This window comes from Mesocricetus auratus, unplaced genomic scaffold (assembly GCF_017639785.1).
Source record: "Mesocricetus auratus isolate SY011 unplaced genomic scaffold, BCM_Maur_2.0 Super-Scaffold_100015, whole genome shotgun sequence".
NCBI lineage: Eukaryota > Metazoa > Chordata > Mammalia > Rodentia > Cricetidae > Mesocricetus > Mesocricetus auratus.
Window position 1 is genome coordinate 33210499 of NW_024429198.1, and position 23772 is coordinate 33234270.

At 48.0% G+C, this 23772-nt stretch overlaps 1 long non-coding RNA gene across 1 annotated transcript; it reads left to right on the plus strand.

The window, feature by feature from the left end:
- Positions 1-303: 303 nt before the first annotated feature.
- Positions 304-2224, plus strand: LOC121144317. Its single transcript, XR_005881645.1, has 2 exons — positions 304-423; positions 911-2224. It is a non-coding gene; the product is annotated as an uncharacterized LOC121144317 (long non-coding RNA).
- Positions 2225-23772: the final 21548 nt, after the last annotated feature.

Genomic DNA, 23772 nt, shown 5'->3' on the forward strand with positions numbered 1-23772 from the left:
GCTCTACCTTGTTCTGCCCTAGAAGAAGCTGGGCAGCGGAGCAAGACTGTTCTTATGCAGACAGGTAAAGTTGACAATGGGCCGTGCTTGAGCTGGATACAGCCATTCCTGACACTAACGCTCTCAGCCTCTCCGTTTGTCTTTTCAGTCCTCATGATAAAATAAGAGTCTTTCTTGGATTAAACTAATCATAGTTGTGTCTGAATTCATCATTTGGAGTCCTTCCTCTGAGGGTGAATGCCAGAGCACACTTGTGGAGTTAGCGTTTGCCACTATATTTGAATAATTCCCTCTGTCTCCAGTTTTCCATTCTAGCTTGTTTCCGTGGCTCCTAGCACAGTGCCTGATAAAAACATGATCCAACAAACACCTTCTGAGCATATGGAACTCCATGTTGCCACACTTCTGTGGAGGTCATGGAAGGTAAGGAGACTTTGAAGTGACAACAGTCAGGCCACCTCAGTACCCCAGTAGTTTCATGCTTGTATTCAGTTTCAAACCTCCGGCCTTGGCTACGGATCCTTCCCAACTGTGGGTTTTCCCCAATGGAGCAGAGGGTGCACCCTTTCTAGAGGAGCGGCTTGGTTCCTCCTCTCTGCACTGGCCAATCAATCCATGCTGCCACTCTGATTGGCAGGCATGGACTCCACTTACTGTAAGGAGAGCCTGGAGTCAGCCGCAGGTAGTGGGAAGTGGGCTTGTTATTCACAGTGGGGGATTCTGGGTCTTGTAGTCTGGTGTGGTGGCCATGCCCACCTGCATCCCAGGCTTTATCCATTCGCCATCTGAGTCCAGTGAACTGGGACACTTTAAGTGTGGGTCACAGTGGGAAGGAGGTCAGGGGACTACACGCGCTGTGCTTCTTAGGGGCGTCGTCTCCCATCCCAGCCCACCATTGCTTCTCCTTCAGAGCTGGACACGGAGTCTCACTTTGTTCTCATGCCGAAGGTCTACCCACAGCCCGCAGGATGCGGAAGGGCCACTGTATTTTACTTCCCGGAAATGACGAATCAATAGCTGCTGCTGCTAATGGCCAGATTCAGGGACTGCTCAATTTCTCCAACTGTACATGTGTATTACAATGGGATAAATGCAAACTTCCCCAAATGTACACATGCATTAAAATGGGATAAAGAAACAAGCCAAGTTCGTACATGTGTAGATTTTGTATTTATGTCTTTTTCTGTTGCTGAAGTGGAAAACCACAGCTAAATATACATGCATGATTTATATTGTGCACAGTGTATATTTTTCATATTCAGTTTCCTAAACATGCTCCAAATACTGAATGTTTTCACTGGCAAACATTGTGACGGACCCTTCCTATTCCTGCCTGCTGCTGCGTTTCCTTATTTGTCCTCTCCTGAACATCTCAGCTCTGGTGGAGCCTCTGCTTCTGGCTTTTCCTAGCCATCAGTCTCTGAGGTCCCCAGAGAGGACACCTCCTTTGTCTAAGGCATGTAGATCCCGCAGCATTAGACAGAAACCTTTCCCTGAAGGATGTTCTCAATAAGACCAAGGGCCACAGTTTCAGCCAGGATGGAGAAGCTCCTGGGCCACCAGTTGCTGGGCAATGGCTGCTGGAAGGAACCAGAAACGCAAACAAAAGGTGGTAAAGCAGGCACTGTCACAGTGAGGCCCACACTCAACAGCAACAGCAAATCCCGGCAGTGTGGCCCTAAAAGCTCAGAGCAGAACCACATCCTTCTGCCCTCAGGTGGTCCTTTTAAATGCTTAGAACCCCCAGTCACTTCATCGCACAAAATTACAGGAAGAATAGATCGCCGTACAGTGCCATCCCTCCTAGGAGGGTTTAAGCTCCAAGTGAGTGAAGTCCTGATTAAATGTACGCTGTCAACATGGGCATAGCCATGTCAAGGGTCCCATAACCTCAGAGCCATGGGCAAATGGCAGTCTTCCCCACAGAGTGAGGCTCAGGGCATCCCTAGAGGGATGACAAAGTTTTCCTCTGGTCCATGTGGGGATGTTGACAGTATGTGCAGAAAATATCATTATTAGCTTGTCCCTCCGTGTTTACGGTCTGAAGGCTGCTCCCCTACAGAGCCTGCTCCTGTACAAATTAGCTAAACTTGTCTTCTTGATCCAGCTGTGTACCATAAGTCCCGCCTCCTTGTTTATCTGTAATCACCAGCTTCCTTGTTCAGTTGTGTGCAGAAACTCTGCCTCTCTGCTCAACTGTGTATAATAAACTCGCTAAGCTTCTGGAGTCCTGTGGTTTCTCCATCAGGGAGTCCAGGTCATGTGATCCTGATTTTTCTTTTTGTGTGTCTGTCTTCATTGTCTCAACACCCCAGGTGGGTACATCTGCAGTGTAAGGACTAGGCGGGAGGGTCACTGCCCCTGAAGAAACAGCTGCCTATAGAGGGTGGCTCTCAACCATGGAGACTTGGCCACCACACTGGAGATCTCCTTATCTGGTATGCTGACATGTCAGATTCTCCAGTTCCATAAACTATTCTTCCCATAGCCTGAAGCTGCTCTGAGGGTTGTGTGTGAATACTCATGTCCTTTTCTCCACTGGGTATTTTTGTTTCTAACTAAGGAGCAATTCTTCTGCTCTTGATCAAGATTTGCCCACATCACAGGGTTTGTCAAGCTGCTCAGGAGATCCTGGGATGTAGAGTCACAACACTTAGCTTTCATTCATATCACTTCCTAGTGTAGAAGAGGCTTAAAAAATTTAATGAGCTAGGAAGATTTCTCGTCTGACAGAGTACTTGCCTTGCAAGCATGAGGACCTTAGTTCATTCTGTAGAACCCATGTAGAAAGCCCAAGCATGTTGGTCCATATAAATCCATCCCTGGAAAGACAAAGATAGGCATATCTGTGGGCTTGTTGGTCATCCAAACTGGCTTAATTGGTGAGCCTCTGGCCAGTGAAAGTCCCTGTCTCAAATATCAAGGTGGATGGCTCCTAAGGATCAGCCCCCAGGGTTGACCTCTAGGATGCTGTGAAATTGTGTCTTCCTGGATGTACCAAAGTCAACGCTCAGCTGTTGAATAGTTAAAGAATGGACACAGCATATATCCAAACTCCATGTGTTACTTGTGTAGAGAGCAGGATATATGGTCTGGTCCCTCCACACACACTCTCTTTTTCCCTTGGGTGCAGAGGCCAAAGGAGGGGCCCAAAGTACCAGGAGCACAGATGAGCTGTACCAGTGCTGTTTTGGAGTGTGTCTTCAAATGTGGGGAGAAGGACAAGCACCATGCCATTACTAGGCTGAGGATTTACAGGTTGCCAGTCTCAGTGAGTCTAGACTCCAGAGAGTGAAAGACAAACTTGTTGCATTGTATCGTGTAGAGCTGTCATATGCTGCGACAGACTGAGTGAAGACTTGGGGTGGAGAGGTGAGATTAAAGTACTATTGTACTATTGCTAGTATTTTGAATTGATACAATGCGTTGCCATTTGGTTAATGTTATCGAAAATATTGCAAGCAAGCAATATACTGATGATTGTAGCTGGTGTGGTCTTACAAATGCAACATTAACCCTATCACAGATACTGCAAGACTGCTGCAAGATGTGTAAGGACTCCTGTGTCCAAATAATCTTTTGGGTAACTTCTGATTGGTTTGATAAAGAGCTGAATGGCCAACAGCTAGGCAGGAGAGGATAGGTGGGATGTCTGGGCAGAGATAGGAACTCTGGGAAAGAAGCTGAGGCGGGGTTCACCAGCTAACATGGAGAAAACTGGATGTACATTACTGAGAATATGTAATGAGCCATGCGACAGAATGTAAATCAATATAAATGGGTTAATTTATATTTTAAGAGCTAGTTAGGAACAAGCCTGAGCTAAGGCGAGCTTTCATTTTAATTAATAAAAAGTCAGTGTCATTATTCGGGAGCTGGTGGTCTAAAGAAAGTCCAGCTATTATTGGTGCCAATGCATGGCACTTATATCTAAACATAGGGCCAGAGAAAGCTGAGAAAAGTTCTGGACACTGAGCCGGGTGCAGCTTCCTAGCAACCACAGCTCTCAGGCAGGCAATTGCCTGGGGGTGTGAGGCTAGGCTCTCAAGGAAAAACAAGCAACTGTTGCAGCCCAGAACCAGTGGGGTAGCCTGCTGGACCAACCCAAGGTGGGGCAGAGCCAGCCACCAGGGCCATGAGCTAAAGAACTACAGAAGGAGGCCGCAGACATGCAAAACATTTTCCCAGAGTCACGGTGTGCAAATGCTGCAGTCTCTCTGGAAAGCTTGTACACACTCATGCAATCTCCCTTTCCTATTGGGTTGGTCGCAATGGGCGGCCTGGCCCTTAAGAATTGTCTCATGCTGTAGCTATGCAAAAAGCCAGGTGCAGACAGAGAAAACCTGGGAACAGGTACAGTATGCTTGAAAATGTGCTTTGGTACCAAAGAAAGAAAAGAAAATAGGTATAGACAGTCATAGAAAAAATAGCTTGAAAATAATAAAGTGAAGTCTTTAAAGAGAGAGTAAAGAAAGATAAAAAGAATAATGATGGGAAATATCAAAATACAGGGCGTTCAGAACATATATAGTACTTTATTAGCTTTAAATTTTAAGTGCTAATGACTAGGAAAAAAACAGCTGCTGAGAGACATTGGATTGAGGGAAAAAAAACTGAATTAAACTAACCCATATGCTTTAAGGATTTCTTAACTTTATAGTGGAAGTCAGGAAGTGTGTTGCATTGGGGGAGAGATTATGCCTTTGTTTCCACAGGGAACAAAAAGCTATGGATTCCTCCAAAATTAATAAACACCGCAACTGATCAGGTGAGACCTCCTGAAAACCTTGACTGCAGGCATGAAGGAAGAAACCAAGGAAAACCACTAGACATGGGATGTATATGTAGATCCCTCTACATGGGAACAGCTCTGAGACCGGATGAGACATGGTAAATCCTGTGGCTACAGAGTCCTCATGACAGTTTGTTTATGTAGTTCAAATGAACTTAAAAAGTCGACAGATGCCCTTTACCTGCTCAAACATGGAGCAGAAAAGCATCTGTAGCTGACTTGCACACACTGCACATTCCACACTTGTGCTGATGCTGACATGTATGTCACCTTTAAAAGTTTGTGTGCTTCTAGAACAAAAGAAACAGACACCAGTGAAGACAAGCAGCCTAGGTGATCCAGCCTCTCAGAATGGCTCCATTTCCTCAGGAATCTACATCCAGGACAACTTCAAAGCTGTCAGCTGAGATGGCCCAGCCTCCCAGACTACTCCAGCCAGGAGTTCAGATCAGCCCTGCACCCATCACACACAGACTGGATACAGCTAGCTCTCCCGGTACCTAACCATTATCCCAACTTTCTCAGGGTCCCCTAAAGATACAGTTGACACCACACAACAGGAAGCAATTTTAAGAACATGATGCCCAGATTCCTTAGAGGTAGAGTAGGTGCTTTTGGTTTTCGGTGTGTTGTGGATGTTTGTCATGGTTTAGGAGGGTTGTTTGCCAGTTGTTATTGGTTATGGTCAGGGAGGAAACCAAACAGAGGAGGTTTCTTTCTTTTTCTTTCCTCTATCCTTATTGATGCTAGAGAGAGTCTTTTATTGGACTAAAAGGGAGGTGTGTGCCTGTGTGGGACGCTTCCTGCCTCATTCATTAAACACATGCTGTGACATCCTGAGTGGGAACGGATTAGTTTGGTGACTGTGTTTACAGGAAGGCTCCCTCAGTGTTTCTGTGTGTGCTGTGGAGGACTGACCCGTGGAGGCAGGCTGGCTTCCTCTGCAAGTCAAGGAAGGGGTTATCCGTGGTGCGTATGCTTTTATTTTCTTTTTTTTGGTGTTAGAAGTTCCAAATTTAGCACCATCAAGCTTCCAAGTACTGCCACCTTCATCATTGCTGTCACAGTTTCTTTTATTTTCAGGAAACTCTTTCCGCAAGCAGCTTCCTATGCGTATGCTACAGAAAGCTGCTCTGGGGTTGCCCCTGAGGGGGATAATAAATGAGGCCCCTTCTAGCCTCCAGGCTCTACTCATCCTTCTCCCCTGCATTCAGGAAGACCACTTCTGTCCCTGACATTCATCATTCAAGGATCAGCTCCTAGAACCTGCCGTGTGCAGGTCCAGGGAGGCCACCATGCCTCTACAGGAAAGCAGGCAGGAAGATGGATGCTGAGTGGGACAGCTACGCCAGTGAGGTGGCCAGGTTGCTCGGGAAGACGGAACCAGTGAGTCACAAAGGGAGGGGCTAGTGTAGCGGTCTTGCTATGTTGCCCAGGCTGGAGTGCAGTGACTACTCACAGGTGCCATCCCACTATTGATCAGCACGGGAGTTTTGACCTGCTCCGTTTCCGACCTGGGCCGGTTCACCCTTCCTTAGGAAACCTGGTAGTCCCCCACTCCCAGGAGGTCATCATATTGATGCCGAATTTAGTACGGACACCCGATAGGCACAGCACACTTCAGCCCAGAACTCCTGGGCTCAAGGGATCCTCCTGTCTCAGCCGGGCCTTCTGTCTGCCCGAGGCCACGCCCAAGGGGGTGTGGCCACCGTTACAAGTTCCCTGTGGGGTAAAGTGGAGAACTGCTAAGACTGCAAACACTTGCCTCCAGAAGCCTGCTGGACTAGGAATAGCTGAGCTCCGTGGATTGTGGGCCGTTAGGGTCATGCCTGTTGTCAGCTTCGGCTGGAGACATAGCCACCACTGAGACACTGAAGCCTCCCTAGCACCTTCGGAGCAGAGAGGCCCCCGGGCTACACCAGGAGAATGACCTTGGTGTTTTCTCACAGCTCATGTTTGCTGTATCATGCTACAGTGCTGACTCTGGCTGGGGATCCACTACCCAGGGATGGGAGTTACCTTTTCTTCCCAAGCTTAGAAACCATCAATACTAGCAGAGGGAGACCTGACCCTGCTAAGTCAAATCTGCTATAGTTTTAGCATCGTAAGCCACATGATGGTAGGATGCATAGCTTTCAAGTGAGAAAGAGCCTGTGGGACCTAGCTACTCTTTTTGAAACGTAATTTTTTTTTTTTTTTGGCCAGGTGGTGGTGGCACATGCCTTTAATCCCAGCACTTGGGAGGCAGAGGCAGGCGAATGTCTGAGTTTGAGGCCAGCCTTGTCTTCAGAGTAAATTCCAGAATGGCTACAGAGAGAAACCCTGTCTCAAAAAACCAAATAGTAATAATAGTAATAATAGAAATCATTATTGTTTTACATTTGTTAAGTCAGAGAACAACTTGCGGTCAGTTTTCTCCTTCCGCTGTGTGGGTTCCAGGAATCAAATTCAGGTCATCATGCTCGCAAGGTAGTGCCTTGAGCATCTGTGCCATTTCACCTGGTCCCCAGATGCTCCTTACCACAGGAAGTGAGGGCTCATAATGCAGGGGACGTCCGGGAGAGAAGTTAGGCTGCTGCCCGCCAGTCACAGATGACGAAGAGCTGATGTTATCACCGCCATGGCCAGTGAGTAGAAAGGGGGAAAAACCTTGGGTTTGAGGCCTCTTTGTTTGCCTGTTCATAGCTGGGAAAGGTTACCTCACGGCTGTCTGACTTCTGGGAATTGTGTACGGCTTCAATTAGACTTGAGACCACTTTAAAACTATGAACAGCTTTTCAGGAGACCTGCACACACACGACTTTGTGTTGATTTCTTCTGGGTTATCGTTTGTTCCCATGGGTTTGCAATTCCAGTAGAGCATGTGTGAAAAGACACACCATCATATCTCCACTGGGGACATTAGGGTTGGCCAGCAGGGTGGGGCCACGGATTGAGCTGTCTTCCTGCAGCCCACAGAGGGAACAAATGCCACCACACGGTGTTCTGTGAGAAAGACGACACATGGCTCGGTCTGTAGTTTCTGATGCCAGCACTAATTGAACGGATTGAACACTTGTTCACAAGTCCCAGATGCCGATGCCACAGAAATACATTTCTTGCATTTAGGCAGTGACTTCATGAGTCCTGAGGGTCCTGAAGCTGAGAACAGCCATTATGCTATCTCTTTTCACTTAGCCTTTGTGATGTCTGACTGCCACACAGGGTTTTAGTTTGATTTTATTCTGTGAATGCTCCCACTGAGTTTCCTTGTCCCCCATCGTGCTGGCTCTGGTGTCTCAGTTTGTCTGGGGCTGGAGTTCCTCTAGGGTCCAGGTGACTTTTCCTGGGAGAGGGAGCTCTGGACAGACCTGCTTCCCTTTCTTGAGCATCTGACTCCAAGTGCTCCAACCTCACACCATGAGTAGTGACAGCTAGCATAGATGGGCCCAATGATGAAGTAATTTGTTTCTGATGCCGGCTAGTGACTGCTGCAGAGTCTCAGACCCTTCTGCAGGCCCCTGCTGTGCTGCTCATAAAGAAGGGAGGCAGGAGGTTAAGGGCTTCATTGCATCACCCGCTGTGGGATGCAGCCCCACCCCTACCCTGATTTCTCAGATGCATGGGGACAGTGTAAAGCCCAGGGAGACATTATACCTTTGCTACTGGGCCTCTTCAGGGCACAGCCAACCTCACAGTCCAGGGTGCAGAACAAGTGACTGAACACCGGGCATTCGCAGCAGAAACCTGAATGAATGGTGGAGATGATGGAGTTCCCCCCAGCACAAGAGTTCACTCACCCTCTTGCTCAGTCACTATTTGCCAACATTTCCTTTGATGTTTTACCAGGTGGGGCTTATGGACCACAGATTTGCTACTTCGAAGATATACGTTGGGAGGGCAGTGACATCTGGCTTACACGGACATGGAGCCCTGCAAAATATCTGTGTTGACACTCATTGGGGAACACTGGCCAAGTGACATCATTGCCTCTTGGTGATGTGACACCTAAGCCCAGTCAAAGTCCCAGTGAGACCCAAAGAACCCTGTGTCAGGTCCTCACAGTGCAGGGAGGCTCCAAACAGTGGGGTCGGTGACTATGCCAGGGTGGGACATTGGCTGTTGTAAATGTGCAGGTCAAGGATGCTCATCTGGGAGGTTGGAAGAGATGAAGGGGTGATGCTTCGGCGAGGAGTGGACTGGATGCTCTTGAAGGCAGTTCTGCAGTGGCTCCGGGGACATTCAGCTGACATCCACAGCCCAGTCTGGGGAGGAGTCCGCAGTCCAACACATATTGGGAAGGGTCTCTCTTCTACCTCGTGACTCTCCTGGAAACCACTGGACTGAAGCAAATGTGAGAATTCCCCAAAGGTGAAGAGACTTGGGCCCAGGAACCTTTCAGATCTATATGGATGGTCACTGAAGACAGTGTCACAGTCAGAGGCAACGCTCTCAGCCTGCAAGTCCTTCCTGGGTAGGACCCACCGGCATGAGGTTCTCACTGGACATCCAGTGGGCGGGTGCAGTTGCTAGGAGGCAGCTGGCCCCTGGCTGAGGTCTCTGCTGTCAATTATCCATTTCCTTCCTGGACACTGTTGGCTTCTCTCTCCTAGTCAGTGCCACCCCATCGTGTGGTTCCCTAGTACTTCATCCCCACCAAGCTCTATGTACCTGGCCCTGCCCTAGGCAAATGACTCATAAATAGATGTTACCTTTGTAGATATGAGACCACCTGGGCCAGGGGCGTGGTGGAGGCCAGTGACTGGCCTGAGCTACCATAGCTCACCAGCACAAGGAGAGATTACATGAGGTCTGAGAATGCCTGGAGAGATGGCTCAGCAGTTAAGAAGGCTTGTTGCTCTTGCAGAGGACCTAGGTTCCATTCCTACCACCCATATGGAAGCTCACAACCAACTGTAACTCCAGTCCCAGGGGACCCAATGCCTTCTACTGACCTTTTCATGCACCAGGCACACACACAACGCACATACAAACATACAGGCAACATACTCACAGACATAAAATAATCAATTCAATAATAATAAAGAATGCAAACGCTCACTGTTCCATGGGCAGCTGTACCACTTTGTCTCCATCCCCAGCAACCTCCGGGAGCAAGGACTACTCAGGGCTCTCTGTTGTGCCTCATGGATGCACAGATACCTTGAGCCAGGAGCATCTATAGGAGGATCTATAGGTCACCCTCCAGAAGGGAAGTAAGGGAGGCTTCCCCAAGGCCCCTTTCCCAAGGTGACATGAGGTCAGCCCTGACCTTGAGCTCCAGGTAGCTAAGCTGTGGGAAGCAGGGAGCTGTGTCACACCATCTCCTAGTTCCCCAGTCACAAATCTGGACTGACGTTTCTGGAACAGGCCACCATCTCCAGGGAAATGGGAAAGTCAGGAAGCAGTGTCCCGGAATTCTCTGGTGTCTCTCGAGGGACAAGCTGTTGGGAGTACAACTCACCGTCTCACACTGTGGCTTGCTGGTCCTAGGAAGATGTGCATTTGCACACGTATTAAGCCAGCGCAGGTGTTAGAAGGAAATCACCGCCTTGTGCAGAGAATGAGGAGGCAGCCAGCTCCAGGCTGTGTCCTGGGAGTGACGATGGCCCACCTCCATCACATCAGCATTGGCCACAGAGCTAAAGCTCAACCAGAACTCCTGGGTCAGAGGCCAGGAACAATGTGAAAGTGAAACTTGCCAACATGGAAAAGAGGTGGCACCTGCCTATACCCTGCCTGAACGGGCGGGCACCTGAGGACACTGTGACCTCACTGGTGCCATGGGTTCAGAGTCAGGATGCTAGGGTTCTGTGAGCACCTGCTCCGAACACAATTCCATGTCACTTTTTAATCACATGGACTCCCCAGGAGTTCAGCCTAAGATGGGAAACACAAGATATATACATATATGTATGTTGTATGTTGGTTTCAAGAACAATGGCCTATTGGACATTTTTCCAAGCCACAAATAAAAATAAAAAAATAAAATGAAGTAAAAGCTTGGAGACTGTGTTTATATTTGAAGTCAACTACAGTGGGCCAGGATGTAGGAAGGAGCTGAAGACTGGATGTTGGTGACCAACACACACCAAGGATGCTATGGTTTGGTGAATGGAAGCAGGCTTGACTTGTCTTTTGTGTCCTGGGTCTCCCTGGGTGTCATGTGCCATCCTGTGACCAAGCTTTGCATCTTGTAGAGACCACAGGGTCTGCAGCTCCCCTGAGATGGAGACTCAGCTTCTTTTTTTTTTAAAGCATGGTTTTTTAATTTCAATTAGAAACATGCATGCTTCAAATGTCTATCCCAGCTTTCCTCTTCTCCCTCCACCACCCCCACCCCCACCACCCCACCCCAGCCCAATCTCCACATCATTCCCCAGGGAGGGTAAGGCCTTCCTTGGGGGCATCTCCAGAGTCTGTCATTTCTTCCAGGGCAGAACCTAGGCCCTTTCCCATGTGTCCAGGCTGAGAGAGCATCCCTCCATGTGGAATGGACTCCCAAAGTTCATTTGCATGCCATGGTGAACACTAGTCTACTACCCAAAGCCCCAGAGATTTCTGAGGTCTCCTCACTGACACTACGCTCATGGAGTTTGGATCAGTCCCCTGTTGGTCTCTTAGTCATCAGTCTGGGGTTCAAGAGCTCCCCCTTGTCCAGTCAGATGTCTTTGTGGGTTTCACCAGCACAGTCTTGACCCCTTTGCTCATCACTCCTCCATCTTTGTCGCTGGGTTCCAGGGGATCAGTTCAGTGTTTAGTTGTGAGTATCTGTCTCTGCTTCCATCAGTCACAGGATGAAGGTTCTAGGATTTCACATAAGGTAGTCATCAACCTTATCATCAGGTAGGAGCTATTAATGTAGTCTCTCTGCTATTACTTAGTTTTCCAGTTGGTGTTATCCTGTACATCTCTGGAAATCTCCATATATATGTATATATATATATATATGTGTGTGTGTGTGTGTGTGTGTGTGTGTGTATGTATGTATATAGTCACACAGGACTTCCCTCACTCAGGGTTTCCTCTCCTCCCTACTGGTTCTATGGGTGGCCTCATTCCCCGAACTTAGAGAACTTAGAGGACAGACCAGCATTGCTGCTATGATGCCCATTGTGCAGATGGGGAAGTTGTGGTGTGCTTAGCATCTTGAAGGAATAGCAGGGATGGGACTTAAGATTCCTCCCCGCACTGCTCTCACAAGGTGAGGTGCTCTGGGCACCTCCCTCCCAGCACTACTCCATACGGTGTCACTGGCCCCAAATGGCGGAACTTCCCTCTCTCCTCCAGTGACCCTCGGATCCGTCCACAGGGGTCATCTGGATATTTGGGTAAAAAAGGCAACAGGAAGAGACTTTATCTGCCTGGATTCACCGTGGTTTCTGGATCAGGTGGCTGCCTGTGATGGAGCTCTGTCCATTCGGGGAGGGAGCACTGCCATGTAGAGATGTGCCTGCCAGAGACCAGCCTCGATGTGAACCTAACTTGCTGGATCGGATGTCCACATCCCCTCCCACCAAAGGGAGCAGGGCTTAGTTAACTGGAAAACATCTAAAAGCACCCACAGTAACAAGACTCTGGGTCCAGGGTCACCTCTGATTGTCCTGTGCATCTCAGGGGCTGGGGACAAGGTGTCTTGTGAGGTGAGGTGCTGGAGGCGGTCACAGTAAGTGCCATCAGGCCCTGTGAGAGCGGCCCCAAGAGGAAGCAGTGTGGATGGAAGGACATGATGGTTGTTGAGTAAGGCCAAGGGCTGTGTTTCATTCAACCCTGGGGTGACACCCACCACACTTCCCCCAGCAGTCACGAATTAGTGGCTACTGAGAATGCTCTGGAAAACTAGGATGTACCAACAATCAAGGGTGCTCTGCCTGTTTCCACAGCAGGTGACCATTGAAGCTAAGTGCTCGTCACTCAGGGTGACTTCAGTGTCTGAGGGCTCTGAGCATGTTGGCTGCAGGTGGCACCTCTTAATTACTGCCCGCTCACCTTCTGGAACACTTGCCACACTTGCCTGGCCTGTCGGGTTCCTGACAACCCACCCAGGATGGTGGATGCTGACTGATTGGTGCGGTTATTAAATGCCAATGTACTTCACCGTCCTCAGGGGAGTGGGTTGCAGAAAAGGGGAAAAAGCTAGTAGGAGCCCCTGGGAAGGGAGACTACTTATACCTGTCACCCTGTGCTTCAGATCTTGTCTTGTATAAGACATGGGGTGTGCATGCCAGAGATGGGTCCAAGGAGGCTGGTCCACCCTTTTTGGTATTGCATATTCCCTCATGCTGGTGAGAAGGTCATTTGGTTTTTTGGTTTTGTGTTTTTTCTGCAAGAAAAGCTGAACGCGTCTGTTGAAGAAGCAGATGAACACACAGGCTTCTCCAGCATGAAGCTGCTCCCCATATGTCCCAGCCTGAGTCATTTAGAATCCATTTCCACCTGAGGAGACCCTTGACACAGGAGCTGGGAGATGATGGCCTTTCAGGACTTCTGGTGTTCAGGAAGAGGGAAGCAAAGACCCCATTCCTGGGGAGAGGAACTAAACTAGTTTGGTAGCGTAAGAAGCAGGTGGATAGAGCTCCACTACCCATGCTATGCTGAGGGAGGAGGCACGTCTTTGTCTCCCATTTGGCCCAGAGAGGAGGTTCCCAGGCTGCACGGGCAACTTTGCCCACCCCAGAACCAACACTGATGCTTGGTGTACATCTGGGTTCTCCGGACAGCCAGTAGCCCATGGCCTAGGCGCATTTCCCAGGGGCTCAGCCTGGCTAGCGCGAGTCCTCTCTGGAGGTCCGAGGCTTGTTTGCTGATCTGCAGTGAGTTCCCACTTGCTTGAGAGCTAACGTTCTAGTTCTGGGAAACCTGGGGTGGCTCGAAACAGCAATGTGTGGTGGCACGAGAGTGACAAGGGACAGCAGCTGTGGATGATCAAGGTGTGTTTCCCGGGAACCACTGGGGACAGACTGAAGCGGCATTCCCACACCTTCTTCCTGGGGTTGGGAGTTACCGCTATTTCTATGACTTGTGAACCAGCTGACATCCTCGGAATTGAGTCTTTTAAAGTTAGCACCCGTGATTGCTTCTTGGCAGACTCTGGTAACCCGAGGCTGCTTGCCTTTGCCCGGGGAACCCTCTTTGGTCCCACTTCTCCGGGGGCCCCCTCTGTGACTGCAGACCTTTCTTCCCTGGGGCTCTGCTGTTCCTGTGACACGCTCAGCCATGCCCGCTGCAGACATGCAGAGCCTGGCTTCAAGTGCCCACTGCCAGCTTCCCTGTTTTTTTTTCATGCCAAAAACATAAATCATGAATTTTTAGCAACTAGTAACAACACAATGATTTGGGAGCTAAAATGCTGCCAGTGCCTGGTTCACATTTCTCCAGAAGCTCAGGTGTGGGAGAGCCACCCACGCTGGGATACAGAGGCTGAGATGACACACCCTCTTGCTCTCTGCCATCATTTTAAAAAAATGAATCTCAAGTGCACCACATATAATTTCATTTATGACTTTCTGGAAAAATCAAAACAACAGAGACAGAAACAGATGGTTACTAGGAGCTGGAAACTGGAAGAACAAAAAGGATTATACTTTGAAAAGAATTTTACTTAAATATGATCATTAAGAAAAGTCTCAGCACACGCCTTTGATTCCAGCACTCAGAGGCAGAGGCAGGCAGATCTCTGTGAGTTCGAGATCAGTCTGGTCTACAGAGCTACACAGAGAAATCCTGTCCCGATAAACAAACAAACAAAGTCTCTTTAGTCTCTAGAATGAAACCACCAGTCATATAGAACTACTTAACGCTCTAATTAAATGAGATAAAATGGCCTACTCCATTTCTCTGCAGCATGAGTGACTATACATCTTTATTTTTATAGTACATGTTCACAATACAGTCATGGTTTCATCATTATTCAAGTCTTTCATTTACATTATCAAATTTCTCTAACCTGTCCTGTTCTCTGAAACCCCACTGGTCCTCATCTACTGTAATGTCATATGTATATGAGGGAAACAAAGGAGACACTTGGGAGACTAGTCAGTTTCACTCGATATGATGGTTTCCAGTTTCATGTTTCCATTTTCATGTAAACATTTTATTCTTCCTTATGGTGGAACAACACACTATTGGGTAATTGGTTATACCCAGAATTTTTTTACCTTTTTTTTATTTATCTTTTTGGACTTTGGATTGTAGAATCTAGGGATGTCACGCACGCTGGCCCCAAGCATCTGTTAGTGGATAGCCTGGCTGCACGACTCTGGTGTTGTTAATTAGTGCTGCATTGAGCATGGGTGTGTGCAAGTATCTCTTGTGGTGTGCCTAGCTTTCTCAGGGTACAAGGCAGGACTGGGTTAGTTGAAGCATAGGACAGCTTTACTGTAAGGGTTCTGAAACACTCCACGGTGATTCCCATAGTTCCACACCTGTTTGCATTCTCACCAGCAATGGACTCTCCTTCCTTTTTCTCCACATGCTTTCCAGAGTTGTTTTTCTTTGGGCAAACAACCACTGAGGCACATTCCTAGCCCGAATCCGTTCTCTTGTCATTGGCCATTCTGATTAGGGAGACATGGAATCTCAGTTTTCATTTGCCTTGATCCAGATGCTTAAGATACTGAACACTTTTCCATGTCTTTATCGACCATCTGTCCTCTGTCTTTTGAGAGCTGTTCATCCTATCTGTTCATTCATTCGACTGCTTCTCTGTTCATTCTATCGGTTCACTCATGGGATTGTTTCTCTGGTATTTGAGTTCTTTATATATTGTAGATACTAATCCTGTCAGACGTGCAGGTAGCAAAGATTTTCTTCCATTCTGTGGGTACTTTCCTTTCTGCTGGTTGTCATTGGCTGAGCAGCTTGTACACTTCCTGCAGCCCCATTTGTCAACTCTTGTGGGTATGATTTTAGTGCGCTCTCTCTCTCTCTCTCTCTCTCTCTCTCTCTCTCTCTCTCTCTCTCTCTCTCTCTCTCCCTCCCTCCCTCCTTCCCTCCATGTGTGTGTGTGTGTGTGTGTGTGTGTGTGTGTGTGTGTGTGTGTGTGTGTGTGTGTACAGCCCAGAAATGGCATCAGATCCCTCAGAGCTGGAGTTGCAGGTGTTGGTGGGATGCCTGGCTTATTAAGCCAGAGTCAAACCCATCCTATGACTTTTTTTTTCCCGACACAGGGTTTCTTGGTGGCTTTGGAGGCTGTCCTGGAACTAGCTCTTGTAGACCAGGCTAGTCTTGAACTCACAGAGATTTGCCTGCCTCTGACTCCCATGCTGAGATTAAAGGCATGCACCACCACCGCCTGGCTTTCCTTTTTCTTTTTTCTCTTCTTTTTTTTTTTCTTATGACTTTGTAACAAGCAGCCCTAACCACTGAGCAATCTCTTCAGCCCTGTAGCCTTCTTGGATGAATGGTATTGAGCCTTGTTTAATCTATTACATATATTCTTTTTTTGAGAAATGTCTAGGTACTTCAACTATTTTTACATCGAATTTTTTTGTTTACATATTCCAGATATTCTAGAGTCTTATCAAAGATATAATCTGTAGCGACATATTCACCTCTGTACCTGTGGCAGTGACCATATCTTTTGGGAGTAGTTACAAGTGTGGGTGTGACCAGTTAAAGGGAAAGGTTCTGGACTCAGAAGGCCCGTGAGGTTTCAGAGGGCTTTGAGGAGGCAGGGCTGAGTCCTCAGAACAACGCTGAGACAGTCACTTGCCGTTTTCAATGTAGGTTCTTCTACCAGTAAAACACCATCAATTAATTATTCTACCAGGTCTGGCTAATTCATTACTACCTGCCTATAATAATTTGCATTTTCCTCTTCTGTAGGCTGCATTTTAATTTCTTGATAGTATATTTTGTTAAAAACCTTGTGGTTTTGGTGAGGTCCCACTTAACCATTCTATTGGTTGCTTGTGCTCTAGTTAATCACACTTGAGAGATATTTAATTGACCCAATATATGAAGGTTTGTATCTATGCTCCTCTCCAAGAGTTTTGCTGTTTCCAGTCTACACTTAAGCCTTTGTTCCATTTTGGGTGAGGGAGGGCTTGCCATTGTTTTCTCTGTGCAATCCAATTTTCCCAGGACCATTTGTTGAAGGCATTGTTCTTAGTGGGTCATGCTTTGTAGCCCAGTCTGCTCTTGAATTTATTACACAGCCCAGACTGGCCTCAAATATGCTAATTAGCATCAGCCTCCTGATGTCAGCTTTGATTACAGATGTGTACCACTATGTCTGCCACAACCTGCTTTTGTGAACTGATGTTATATCCTGCAGCCTTGCTGAATGTAGAGCCAACAGCATTTGAGGTTACATAGTATTTGTCTTATGCAAGTGTTACTTGGGGAGTTTTTAAAAATTTAAATTAGTAACAACCTTGCTTCACATGTCAATCCCAGTTCCCTCTCCCTCCCCTGCCCCCCTCCAACCCTCCCAGTCCCCCACCCAATACCCACTTTGCTCCCCAGGGAGGGTGAGGCCCTCCATGGGGGATCTCCAGAGTCTGTCATTTCATCCAGAGCAGGACCTAGGCCCTCTCCCATGTGTCTAGGCTGAGAGAGCATCCCTCATTGTGGAATGGGCTCCCAAAGTTCATTCGTATGCCAGGGATAAATACTGATGTACTACCTGAGGTCAGATAGATTGCCAGGGCCTCCTCACTGACACCCAAATTTAGGGGTTCTGGATAAGTCTCATCAGTCTGGGGTTCATGAGCTCCCTCTTGTTCAAGTCAGCTGTTTCTGTGGGTTTCATCAGCCTGGTCTTGGTTCCTTTGCTCATCACTCCTCCCTCCCTGCAACTGGGTTCCAGTTCAGTTCAGTGTTTAGCTGCGGGTGTCTGCCTCTGCTTCCATCAGTCACTGGATGAAGACGCTAGGATGACATGTAAGGTAGTTCTCAATCTCATTATTGGGGGAGGGCTTTTAAGGTAGCCTCTCCACTATTGCTTAGATTGTTAGTTGGTGTCATCCTTGTAGATCTCTGGAAATCACACTAGTGCCAGATCTCTTCTCAAACCTATAGCAACTCCCTCTATTATGGTATCTCTCATCCTGTTCTCTGTTCTTCCCACGACTCAACCTTCCTGCTCCTCCATGTCCTTCCCAGGAAGGGAGCTTTATATACAATCTGGATGACTTTTCCTTCAACAATTACCCGATTCCATTCACAGTTTAAAGAGCACTCACATGCATACTCTCTTTCCACAACACAATGGAATAAAGTTGGGGTAACCAAGGCCAGCCCATGGCAAGGTCCGAGAGACCCACTTACTTTAGCTCTTGCTCCTCTAATACTTCCACAGGATTGACAACTGCATCTACCAAGTGTCACTTAGGTTTGTGACTGGAGATAGAGAAGCATCCCTGAGTCAGTGTGAGACCGGAAGAGAACTGACGAAAGCTGTGGGCTACCTGAACCACGCCAGACAGCACACTTCCACTGAACAGGTTCCAGAAACAAAGTCCGTGCTGGCAATAGAAGCCACAAAGCTACCATAGTCCAACTGCCTCCCTGCTGCCATGCAGCATAGCATGGAGATGTCTGCCAAGAAACAGGGGTGGGGGTGAAGAGCCCAAACCAACCACAATGCAGTAACCAAGATTAAATGTGGGGAGGAGATGGATGGTAAGGGAGGCTCGAGAGGGGTGAGGGAGGGGTTTGTGCTAAGACTTGGTTGTAGTATTTCTTTGTCCCATCAGCTCCCAAATAACAACATGAAGACTTACTATGAAAGCTTGGCTTTAGCTTAGGCTTGGTCCACTGTAACTTAAATTAGCACATTTATTTTTACTAACGTTCTGTCATGATGTTTATTACCTCATCACCCCATACCGTTCATGCTGCTTTCTCAGTGCCTGCCTGGCGACCCTGACTTTTTTCCTCTCTGACCCCAGAAATCCCGCCTAACCTCTTCCTGTCTAGCTATTGACCATTAAGCTCTGTATTAAACCAGTCACAGTGACATCTTCAGTGTAAAGGAATATTCTGCAACACTTGGTGGACACTGGTGTGAGTTGTCATGCCCACGGAGGGAGGGAAGCACCCATCCTGTCAGAGCTGAGAGGCTGACAGAGTGGTTGGGGCAATGTAAGGAGCTGCCTCAGGGACTTCAGCTAGGGCTGTGACTCTTATTATTCATGTGGTGTGCGCGTCTGCACATCTGTGTGCTGGGATCAAACACAGGGCCCTCTGAGTGTCAGGTGGATCCTCTACCACTAAGCCACATCTCAGGCCCCAAAGCCCTCCATTCTGAAGCCGAGTACACCTCTCTTCCTGAGGTTAAAAAAAGAAAAAATCTAAGTGGAGGCCTTTGAAAACTTTGCAAAAAGAAAAAGAGATTATACTTCTGGAAAGTCACTGACCTGAAGGGCATTTGAGAAGCTTCACTTTCTCTGCAAGACACAGAAACTCGGGAGCTGCAGGAGTGTTACGAGACAAGGGCAGAGGAGCCAGACTGAGCCGTCACCTGACGGTGCCCGCAGCTGAGCTACCTGCCAGGAATGCTCATAAAGTGTGCGGAGACTGTCCTGGGAAGTCCTCCCGGGAGTGCTCATAAAGTGTGTGGAGACTGTCCTGGGAAGTCCTCCCGGGAGTGCTCATAAAGTGTGTGGAGACTGTCCTGGGAAGTCCTCCTGGGAGTGCTCATAAAGTGTGCGGAGACTGTCCTGGGAAGTCCTCCCGGGAGTGCTCATAAAGTGTGTGGAGACCGTCCTGGGAAGTCCTCCCGGGAGTGCTCATAGTGTGGAGACTGTCCTGGGAAGTCCTCCCGGGAGTGCTCATGAAGTGTGCGGAGACCGTCCTGGGAAGTCCTCCCGGGAGTGCTCATGAAGTGTGTGGAGACCACCCTGGGAAGTCCTCCCGGGAGTGCTCATGAAGTGTGTGGAGACTGTCCTGGGAAGTCCTCCCGGGAGTGCTCATGAAGTGTGTGGAGACCACCCTGGGAAGTCCTCCCGGGAGTGCTCATAAAGTGTGTGGAGACTGTCCTGGGAAGTCCTCCCGGGAGTGCTCATGAAGTATGTGGAGACTGTCCTGGGAAGTCCTCCCGGGAGTGCTCATGAAGTGTGCGGAGACTGTCCTGGGAAGTCCTCCCAGGGTTTGGGGAAGATGCCCAGGGGATTAAAATGTGAGAAGTGACAGACACTGGTGACTGAGCTTCTCCCAGAAGGCTCAGAAAAACCCAAATGGAAGCAAAACCAAAGGCAATTTATGCTAAAAGATTCATGTATGCAGGCTCGTTCTCAAACAAAAATCAGCACAAAGACATTATATACAAAGAAATCCTGAAATAAAATTATAAAAACAATTCTAAAATGTTCTAGACATCTGGAACATGAACTTTTGTAGTAATGGCACTTGTGCGACAGTAGAGTACGGACCAGTAATTATCAACTTTGAGAAGATCACACTCATCGTCTAGTCTCCAACAGCTCACAAGACCAAACCATCCTCTCTAGACATGCAGATGAAGCAGGATTCCTGTCCCAAGAACAAGAAGCTGGGGATTAAGACCCGCCAGAGTCTTCTCAGTATGGGTGGAACTGTGAATCCTACAGCAAGCACAACCGCCGAGCCCCCTCATCTGCGCCCAGCACTGGCATTGCGCTCCTAAGTTTGCCTGCGTGGGTCTTTATCTTCCTAGAAGTCCACGTGGCTCAAAGTGGCACTGTGTGCTTTCAGTATTTACTCAATGCTGTCCCAATGACATTAAAGGAAGACCTGGGTTGCCACAGAGCAATTAAGTATTTGGTTACAAAAGACCTTGCATAATTTTATGTATTTAAAATCTACATGACTATTATGTTCTTACTACAGATCATTTCAAATACAGAAATAGGTAGAATTTGGACTGGCCCATGACCTAACTTTCAGAATGGCAGATCTTAAAACACCACTGGCTCCCTCAGCCATGTATTCGAATGAAAACGCAGATATTTTAACCATAGGTGTTTCAATATTTAAAATAACAACTTTCTTTTTTTGGGGAGGTATAGAGATAGTCCAACTGACAACGAAGATAAACCATTACAATAGCACCCCCTAAAGGTGAGCAATTTATTTTGTTTTGTTTGTAAGAAAACCACTTCTGAGACCCAAGTCTTCTGGAGGAAATTATACCTAAACCTTCCTGTTATAATTTTGAATGCACCGAGTTTTAAAGTGTAATGGCGTGATTGATGAAATAATTTTTTTTTTTTTTTTTTTGGTTTTTACGAGACAGGGTTTCTCTGTATTGTTCTGGAGGCTGTCGGTCCAGCCCGGCCTCGAACTCACAGAGATCCGCCTGCCTCTGCCTCCCGAGTGCTGGGATTAAAGGCGTGCGCCACCACTGCCCGGCGATGAAATAATTTTTAATTCCACCTAGACAAATGGTTGAGAACAAGAAACTGTGGGGTGTAGTTCAGGGGCAGAGCCCTGGGTTTGAGTGCTAGTGCAGAAACACAAGCAAACGTCACAATCAAAGCACAGAAGCACACGTTTATAGTGTTTGGGTGTGACAGCATTTCATACCCGTGGGGAAGGCCTCCTTAACTCAGACAGCACAATTGACCCCTAGCCTCTGCCCATGTGCCTGACGAGTCAGATATTAAAGAAAGGTCACCATGAAGACTTGTGAAATTGTAAGAGAATGACTGGCAGGGGCTGGGAAGATCTCTAAGCCGCTCCTGTGACACAAAGACCACGTGAATATTAGGAATTCCCCAGCACCAAAAATAAAAGCCCTTGAAAACCAGAAAACCAATGATAAGTGACTGTGCATAAAACACAGAAAAAGGCACAGCAGGAAATGGCGCTGTGTCTGCAGCAGGACTCCCACCCCAAGCTGGCAGGACACAAAGGAGCAGCAGTGTTGTCACATCCTTACAAACCTGAATGCAAGTGGCATCCAGTCACCCACACCCAGGTATTTACCCACAGGTAGTCATCACTGTCCACTTTCACAACCAAAATGACCTTTGGTAGGGGAATGAATGCCTAAATCAACAGTGCTTCACCCAGAAAGACAAAAAGCATAAACTATGCAGCCATGAAGGACTCTGCAGCCATGACTCAGAAGCCACAAAGCAAATGTACTCAAAGGTTAGTGCTGTACGGCCACCTTGAAAACTTACAATAGAAACCTCTGGATCCGAAATGCTCTCAAAATGCCAACACTGTTTCTCAAAAAAGATCAGAAGCAAACTGAGCATGGCAGCACACACAGTAATTCCAACACTTGTAACTCAGATCATGCGCCCAAGCAGAATCCGTTATACAATAAGACTGGGCATGGCGGTACACACAGCAATTCCAACACTTGTAGCCCTGATTGTGCGCCTAAATTAATCCATGTTATACAGTAAGAGTCTTGGAAAAAAGGAAACAAGGGAAGGCACAGTTGTTATGGATTTTCAGATATTGGAAGCTATGTCAGTTTACTGCCTACTTACATATAAAGGTTTCCTTTAGACGTGGATGAGTTCACTTAGTTTTTTTGACACAGGGTCTCTGATCTTGAATTCACAGTAGCCCTCCTGACTCAGCTTCCTGAGTGCACAGCCTCCAGCACCCAACACTTGTCAACTCTAGATCATAATAAGGAGCCCTGCCTGGCACAGAGGAGCACATCTTTAATCTCAGTGCTTGGGTGACTGAGGCAGATCTACACAGTGAGTCCTAGGACAGCCAAGGCTACATAGAGACCCTGTCTCTATTTAAAAAAAAACCTATTAAACTTTACTAAGATGCTATTTAAAACAGATGTTCAAACTATGAAACCTATTTTCTGGAATGTGTAGCTATGACGCATGACCAGAAGACCTGGGTCTGGTACAGGGCTTTCATTGCCATAATTACATGTGTGCAGCCAGCTCTAGATAGGGCTTCAAGAGGGTTGCAGGTCAGAGGACCCGAGGACACGGCCAGTTCTGACAGCTGGAGTCAGTATGCAGTCTTTAAAACCCTTGTGGTAGGGTCTTCAACACCTACTTTTCTGCTTGGCCCAGCCTTGGCACTGATGTGCAAAGGCAGTCAAAAATGGGGTTGGGGGGAGAAAGTCCATCTTAATCTCTGTGTGAGATGCTAAGCCCCACCTCAAAGAGGACAGCAAAGCCCTGGGAGCAGGAGCACAGACGGGTAGTGGTGGTCTGAGAGGAGCCCTGCCCTGGCCCAGCATTCACAGCAAGCCTGTGCTCCTCAGCTGGTGATAAAGGCTGGCCACGCCCTACAGCAGCTTCTCCACCCGCCTTCCAGGGGAAGGAGGAGTTGGGGCCATGTTAGAAAGGTTTTCTTTTTCATCTGGGCCATACAGGGAACGGGATGAAACTGGGAGCAGGAGGTGAACGGCAGCTGAAGACCCCGATGAGCAAACCACTGAGACAGAGCGACACTGTGAGAAGACCCTGATGGGCACTGCTCAGACAGCCGGCGGAGAGCTGGCTTGGCACACTCCCCGATGACCTTCACTTCCATCCCAGCCCAGCTGTGCCGACAAGGCTCTCCCTTTACTGTTTCATAGGAAGTGCTGACTGAAGACACAGAGGTCCTGCTTATTGCTGTTGGGAGTAAATAAACACACTCAATGACACTTGGGAGGCGCAGCTTTTGGGTGTCAGCCTGCTCGACATTCACTTCTGGGCCCACGGCAGTCTTTCTGTGACCTCATGCCCTTGTTCACATCACTCAGGGGAGAGTATGACCACCTTAACTGAGCAATGGGGACAGCCCAGCAGAGTGGAAAGGTAAGCCACAGAGATCTCCACCTCCTGATGGCTTCCAAGCATCTGAACGCCTTGATGCTGCAGGACCTGAAGTTCCAGCAATGACTTCTCTGAAAATCCAGTGCATATAGGAGGCTGAGCCCACCAGAGTGTGCTCGTGAGGAGTAGCTGAGCATGGTGATGCAGTCTTGGTCCCAAACTTCACTGCCAATGCAGTGGTTAAGCCAGGAAGGTACATAAGGCACTGGTGTCTTTATGAGCAAAACTCATCCTGGGTGCACCCCAGTCCTGGCATAGGGATAG